This window comes from Macaca fascicularis, chromosome 14 (genome assembly GCF_037993035.2).
Source record: "Macaca fascicularis isolate 582-1 chromosome 14, T2T-MFA8v1.1".
Lineage (NCBI taxonomy): Eukaryota > Metazoa > Chordata > Mammalia > Primates > Cercopithecidae > Macaca > Macaca fascicularis.
Window position 1 is genome coordinate 121,800,075 of NC_088388.1, and position 6,908 is coordinate 121,806,982.

Sequence of the window (6,908 nt, forward strand, 5' to 3'; positions counted from 1 at the left end):
CCTTACTCGCTAGCAGTGCAGTTTGAGGTAAGTCTCTTGAGATTCTATTTCCCATCTTTAAAATGGAGATGGTGGAGACAATATGCTCCACTTAAGAACATTGAGAGGATCAAATATGAGAATACATATAAACTGCTTAGGATAGTGCCTGCTACACAGTAAATGTCAATAAATATTGGAATTAATGCTACGGCCACCACAGTTTCATCCCATTGCCAAAGGTTTTGTCCATTTGTTCACACCAAGGGAAAGATAGCCTAGTGGTTAAGGTCTGCCATTTACCCCACAGTGAGAGTGACTCTTAAGATTCTACCCTATTGGCCGGGCGCGGTGGCTCACGCCTGTAATCCCAGCACTTTGGAAGGCCGAGGCGGGCAGATCACAAGGTCAGGAGATCGAGACCATGGTGAAACCCCGTCTCTACTAAAAATAGAAAAAAATTAGCCAGGCGCAGTGGCGGGCGCCTGTAGTCCCAGCTACTCGGGAGGCTGAGGCCGGAGAATGGCATGAACCCGGGAGGCGGAGCTTGCAGTGAGCCGAGATTGCGCCACTGCACTCCAGCCTGGGTGACAGAGCGAGACTCCGTCTCAAAAAAAAAAAAAAAAAAAAAAAGATTCTACCCTATTAGAGGTAGGAACCTGGAAGCAGAGATGACTAAGACATGATTCCTGTCTTCCAAGAACATTCGATCTAGTCCAGTGAATCCGGTCCCTAATGGCTAACAGTGCAAGAATTTCCCATTGACAAAGCACTTTCTCATATACCATTCTGTGCATCTTCACAACTCTGCAAGAGATGTTACCAGCCCCGTTTGGAATTAAGGAAACAGGTTTGCTTAGGGTATGTGCCTCACAAATGTCACATAGCTAGTGAGTAGCTAGGTCAGGATCAGAATGTGTGTCCTGTTCACAAGGCCATTCCTCTGGGACCTGAGAGAATGGATTTTGATAGGTGCAAAGGGACGAAGGACCTGGGATTCCTGAGGGAGCTCAGAGAGTAGAAGAAGGAGTAAGCTGGATGCAAGTAACAACTTCCTCCTCTTTTGTCCCACCAGCAGTAGAAGGCAAGTGACAGTTATGAGAGAAATGGTGGGGTGGCGGAGAGAGCTCCCTGGGGAGAGGTCTTGTCTATAGGAGTCTCCTTTGATTGCTGGCCCCTCCCCACCCCTCCCGTTGTTTTCCCACTGCCCCAGTTTTATCAAAGGGCAATTAAGCTCTTTTTTCTCAACAGTCTAAGAAGGCTACATTTGTCACTCAGGTCCTTTATTTTCAGGTCTGCCTTCTTCTCCTTTTTTTTTTTTTTTTTTTTTCCAACTAATGCGTCCTCTTATAATTAGAGTTTTACAGTCACTTGTAATTAGGCCCATTTAGTGCTTTACAGTAGGATACTTTTAACCTATTTCCCCTTGTAATTAGGGACCTCCACCCAGGTATACGTACCCAGGAAACAGATATAGATAAAGGGAGAGGGTAGGGGCTGGGTCAAAGGCACACATGGATATATGTACACACAAGCACACACATACACACAGGACTGCATGCTCGCTGGCTCCGTGCGTGGGGATGTCTGTGAGTGCAGCAGATGCACTGTTGCCTTTGTACAAATGCTGGAGCCATGTGGTTGTAAGGAGAGCATTTGGTTGTATGTTCAAGTATACTTGGGAACAGAAGGTGGGTATGGAGGGAGTTCCGGTTGCGTGTGAATGTGTTAGGGAAAGGGAGTAGGCAAGCTGAAAAGTGGTCAGCTCCTATAATCTCTATCCAAGGAAGGAATTTATTGTTAATAGATAATACATGACACATGGTTCCAAATTCAAAAGGTACAAAAAGCTATACAGTAAAAAGAGCTCTCCCTCCTCTCCATCCCCAACCATCCAATTCTCTTCTCAAAAGGCAATTTTGGGTCTGGCACAGTGGCTCACGCCTGTAACCCCAGGACTTTGGGAGGCCGAGGCAGGTGGATCACTTGAGGTCAGGAGTTCGAGACCAGCCTGGCCAACATGGCAAAACCCTGACTCTATTAAAAATACAAAAATTAGTCAGATGAGGTGGCTCTCACCTGTGGTTCCAGCTACTCGGGAGGCTGAGGCAAGAGGATCGCTTGGACCCAAGAGGCAGAGGTTGCAGTGAGCCGAGATCTCGCCACTGCACTCCAGCCTGGGCAACAGAGCAAGATTACATTAAAAAAAAAAAAAAAAAAAAAAGACTGAGCATGATGGCTCATGCCTGTAGTCCCAGCACTTAGGGAGGCTGACGCGGGCAGATCACAAGGTCAGGAGCTCAAGACCAGTCTGGTCAATACGGTGAAACCCTGTCTCTACTAAAAACACAAAAATTAGTCTGGCGTGGTAGCGCGTGCCTGTAATCCCAGCTACTTGGGAGGCTGAGGCAGGAGAATCGCTTGAACCCGGGAGGCGGAGGTTGCAGTGAACCGAGATGGAGCCACTGCACTCCAGCCTGGGCAACGGAGCGAGACTCCGTCTCAAAAAAAAAAAAAAAAAAAAGGATTGGCGGTGCGTGGGGCCGGCGGGCAGTTGGCCTGAGCGGGACCGGAGCTGAGGCAGGAAGAGCCCACGCCACGGTGGAGAAGGAGGAGACTGGCGGCAGCATCAGCGGGGAGGAGGCTGGTGCAGTATGACTGGCAGATCCGCCTGTGGGGACTGGAGGCCCAAAAGCGGCTTCGGGCCTCCCGGGTGCTTCCTGTCGGCATGAAAGGACTCTAGGCTGAAATTGCCAAGAATCTCATCCTGGCTGGAGTGAAAGGACTGCCCATGCTGGATCACGAACAGGTATCTCCAGAAGATCCCGGAGCAGAAGATCCCGGAGCTCAGTTCTTGATTCGTACTGGGTCTGTTGGCGGAAACAGGGCTGAAGCCTCTTTGGAGCAAGCTCAGAATCTTAACCCCATGGTGGATGTGAAGGTGGACACTGAGGATATACAGAAGAAACCAGAGTCATTTTTCACTCACTTTGATGCTGTGTGTCTGACTTGCTGCTCCAGGGATGTCATAGTTAAAGTTGACCAGATCTGTCACAAAAATAGCATCAAGTTCTTTACAGGAGATGCTTTTGGATACCATGGATACACATTTGCCAATCTAGGAGAACATGAGTTTGTAGAAGAGAAAACTAAAGTTGCCAAAGTTAGCCAAGGAGTAGAAGATGGACCTGATACCAAGAGTAAAACTTGATTCTTCTAAGACAACGATGGTCAAAAAGAAGGTGGTCTTCTGCCCCGTTAAAGAAGTCCTGGAGGTGGACTGGAGCAGTGGGAAAGCAAAGGCTACTCTGAAGCACACGACCTCTGGCCACTTTCTGCTTCAAGTGCTCCTAAAGTTCCGCACAGAAAAAGGAAGAGATCCCAGTTCTGATACATACGGGGAAGATTCCGAGTTGTTGCTCCAGATACGAAACGATGTGCTTGACTCACCGGGTATTAGTCCTGACCTGCTTTCTGAGGACTTTGTCAGGTACTGCTTCTCCAAGATGGCCCCAGTGTGTGCGGTGGTTGGAGGGATTTTGGCACAGGAAATTGTGAAGGCCCTGTCTCAGTGGGACCCTCCTCACAACAACTTCTTCTTCTTCTATGGCATGAAGGGGAATGGGATTGTGGAGTGCCTTGGCCCCAAGTGAACCCAAGACTTGGCAGCCCCGGAGATGCCAATTGCAACATGCCCGCCTATATTCCCTGTCCCCCTGCTTCATGAAGGCATCTCCAGGCAAGGAAAACGGAAGTCATTGGCCCAATACAAAACATTTCCTGCGACGAAGGAGGTGGTGCCGTCATGCTGCTTCCCATCACCAGCAGCTGCTCGACAAGGGGCGCAGGGCAGCTGTCTTTGTTCCAGCACTGTTCAGACAGCCTGGCATCCCGGGCCTGCCAGCTCCCCTGAGTGAAGAGCACTTCCAAGCACCCCTCTGCCCCTTCTCTGTCCTCATGCTGTCATGGCCTCGCCAGCCCTCTGGGGTATTGTGGGTGATGCCTGCCAGGAACGAGCATGCTCTGTTGCTTAGGAGCCTCTTGCCACCTTCTCGGACTTACTCCCCACCTGACGTCTTGCAGAGGGGAGCGTGACTTCAGATGGAGAGTAAGCCCAGGCCCCGTGAGGCACCAGTGGAAGTGCAGCTCCAAGTTCAGACAGGTGCCCTTAGAGAGGAAACCCACCACAGGCAAATGCATTGGAGTTTGAGACCCTGACAAACAACAGGTGGCATCTGGTGTGCTGTTCTTGAGTTTTCATTTAGGATTAGTTGAGTTCCAGCTGGGTTTTGGGAGAAAGGAGATGTTACTAAGTCTTGGATGTTAGGGCAAGACCCTGCAAGTTGCGTATTAGTAGGAGAGCTTGTCTTTCAAGGCAGGTTCCTGGGGCTTCAGGGCTAGGAGGGAGGAGCCTGCCCTTTTAACAGAACCCCAGTCACCCATGCGGCCCAGGCCATTCAGAGGCTGTTGCATTTCAGGGCTGTGTTGGACCTTTGTTTACCTCCCAAACCACAGCTGTTTGTGTTTCACATATGTCTGAATTTTCCTTGGTTATTTTTAAAGGAATGATAATGAAGTCACTTGCTTTAGGGGGAAAAAAAAGTCAATCTTAGGTAACAAGAAAAACACAGGCAATCTTTATTACCAGAGCTATTCTAAATAGAATTTTCCTAACAGAGTGATAGCCAAGTGTACACCTTGTTCTAAACCTTGCTTTTTTCATTTAAAAATATATCTGTTGTCTGTTATTGTTAATAGTCTTGGTTAGTGTTCCACATTTGTCTAGACAGAGCTTTTCTCTTTTTAATGCCTGTATTGTGTTTTGTGTTCATACCACTATTGCTTAATTTACAACTCTCTCATGAAGTAAAAATGTTTTTTTCTCATTTTAGGAAAGACATTTTTCTTTTTTCTTTCTTTTTTTTCTTTCTTTCTCTTTTTGTTTTTTCTTTTTGAGATGGAGTCTTGCTCTGTTGCCCAGGCTGAGTGCAGTGGTGCGATCTCTGCTCATTGAAACTTCTGCCTCCTGGGTTCAAGTGATTCTCCTGCCTCAGCCTCTGGAGTAGCTGGGACAATAGGCGTGTACTACCACACCTGGCTAATTTTTTTTTATATATATATATTATATATATATATATATATATATTTTTTTTTTTTTAAGCAGAGATGGGGTTTTACCATGTTGGCCGGGCTGGTCTTGAACTCCTGACCTCAGGTGATCTGCCTGCCTCAGCCTCCCAAAATTCTGGGTTTACGAGCATGAGCCACTGCACCCTCCTTCTCTCATTTTTATGCTAAGGAAACTTAAGCATGTTCAGAGCAACTCAGGCAAGTCTAGACCCTGAAAACCTCAGGCAGGAATTCCAGCAAGGATTTAGGGCAGGAGGGAAAGGTAGTTAGGTAAAGGACCTGCCTTAGTGAGGAGGGGGCTGCAGGTGTGGTTGGAATTCTGAGACACCAGACATCAGAGGTGCCTGAAATTTCCCTGCTTGGCTCTAATGCCCTAGGGTGGCCAATCAGTCTGTAAACACTTACTGAACACTTATTAGTGATCTATGGCTTCATAACAATTTACTCCAAAACTTAATGGCTCACAACAACGAGAATAAATTTTTATCTCTAATGATGTATGTAAGTCAGGAATTCCAAAGCAGCTTGGTTGGGTGTTTCTGGCTCAGACCTTTGCATGAAGTGGTGGTCAACATGTCAGCCAGGGCTGCAGTCATCTGAAGGCTTGACTGGGGACAGAGATCCATGTTTTCAAGGTGGTTCACTCACACAGCCAGCAAGTTAGTGCTGGCTTTCAGCGAGAGCCTCCGTTCCTCTCTCTGTGCGTCCCTCCACAGAGCTGCTTGAGTGTCTGTATTTGTTTCGAAATTGTTGCATAGAAAATTACCACAAACTTAGTAGGTTAAAACAGTACCCATTTATTATCTCACAGTTCTGCAGGTCAAAAGTGCAGGCAGGCTCAACTGGTCTCTCTGCTTCCAAGGCCAAAATCAAGGTGTCAGCTGGTCTCGGTTCTCACTGGGAGATTCTAGGGAAGATTCTGCTTCCAAACCCATTGAGGTTGTTGCCAGAATTGTTCCATGCAGTTTACAGGATTGAGGTCTCCATTTTCTGGCAGGCTGTTAGCTGAGGGCTGCTCTCAGCTTCCAGAGGCCACTCTCAGGCCCAGGGGCTCCCTCTATTGTTAAATCAGCAACAATGCATCAGGTCTTTCTTGAGTTTTGAATCTCTCTGACTTCCTCTTCTGCCCCCAGCTGAAGAAAACTCTCAGCTTTTAAAGGGCTCATAGGATTAGATTGGGCCCACTCACTCTTCCTATTGTAACATCAACTGATTAGTAAACTTAATTACATCTGCAAAATCTCTCTTGCCATGCAACATAAGATAGTGATGGGAGGCCAGGCATGGTGGCTCACACCTGTAATCCCAGCACTTTGGGAGGACGAGGTGGGCAGATCACTTGACATCAGGAGTTCAAGACGAACCTGGCCAATATGGCAAAAACCTGTCTCTACTAAAAATACAAAAAACAAACAAACAAAAAACAATAGCTGGGCCTGCTGGGATGCACCTGTAGTCCCAACTATTTGGGAAGCAGAGGCAGGAGAATCACTTGAACCTGGGAGGCTGAGCTTGCAGTGAGCTGAGATCATGCCACTGCACTCCAGCCTGGGCGACAGAAAGAGATTCTGTCTCCAAAAAAAAAAAAAAAAAAAAAATAGTGATTGGGGCCGGGCGCGGTGGCTCAAGCCTGTAATCCCAGCACTTTGGGAGGCCGAGACGGGCGGATCACGAGGTCAGGAGATCGAGACCATCCTGGCTAACACGGTGAAACCCCGTCTCTACTAAAAAATACAAAAAACTAGCCGGGCGAGGTGGCGGGCGCCTGTAGTCCCAGCTACACAGGAGGCTGAGGCAGG

At 47.9% G+C, this 6,908-nt stretch overlaps 1 pseudogene; it reads left to right on the forward strand.

Moving 5' to 3' along the window:
• The first annotated feature begins 2,250 nt into the window (after positions 1 to 2,250).
• LOC102129105 (SUMO-activating enzyme subunit 1 pseudogene) lies at positions 2,251 to 6,694 on the forward strand (annotated as a pseudogene).
• Positions 6,695 to 6,908: the final 214 nt, after the last annotated feature.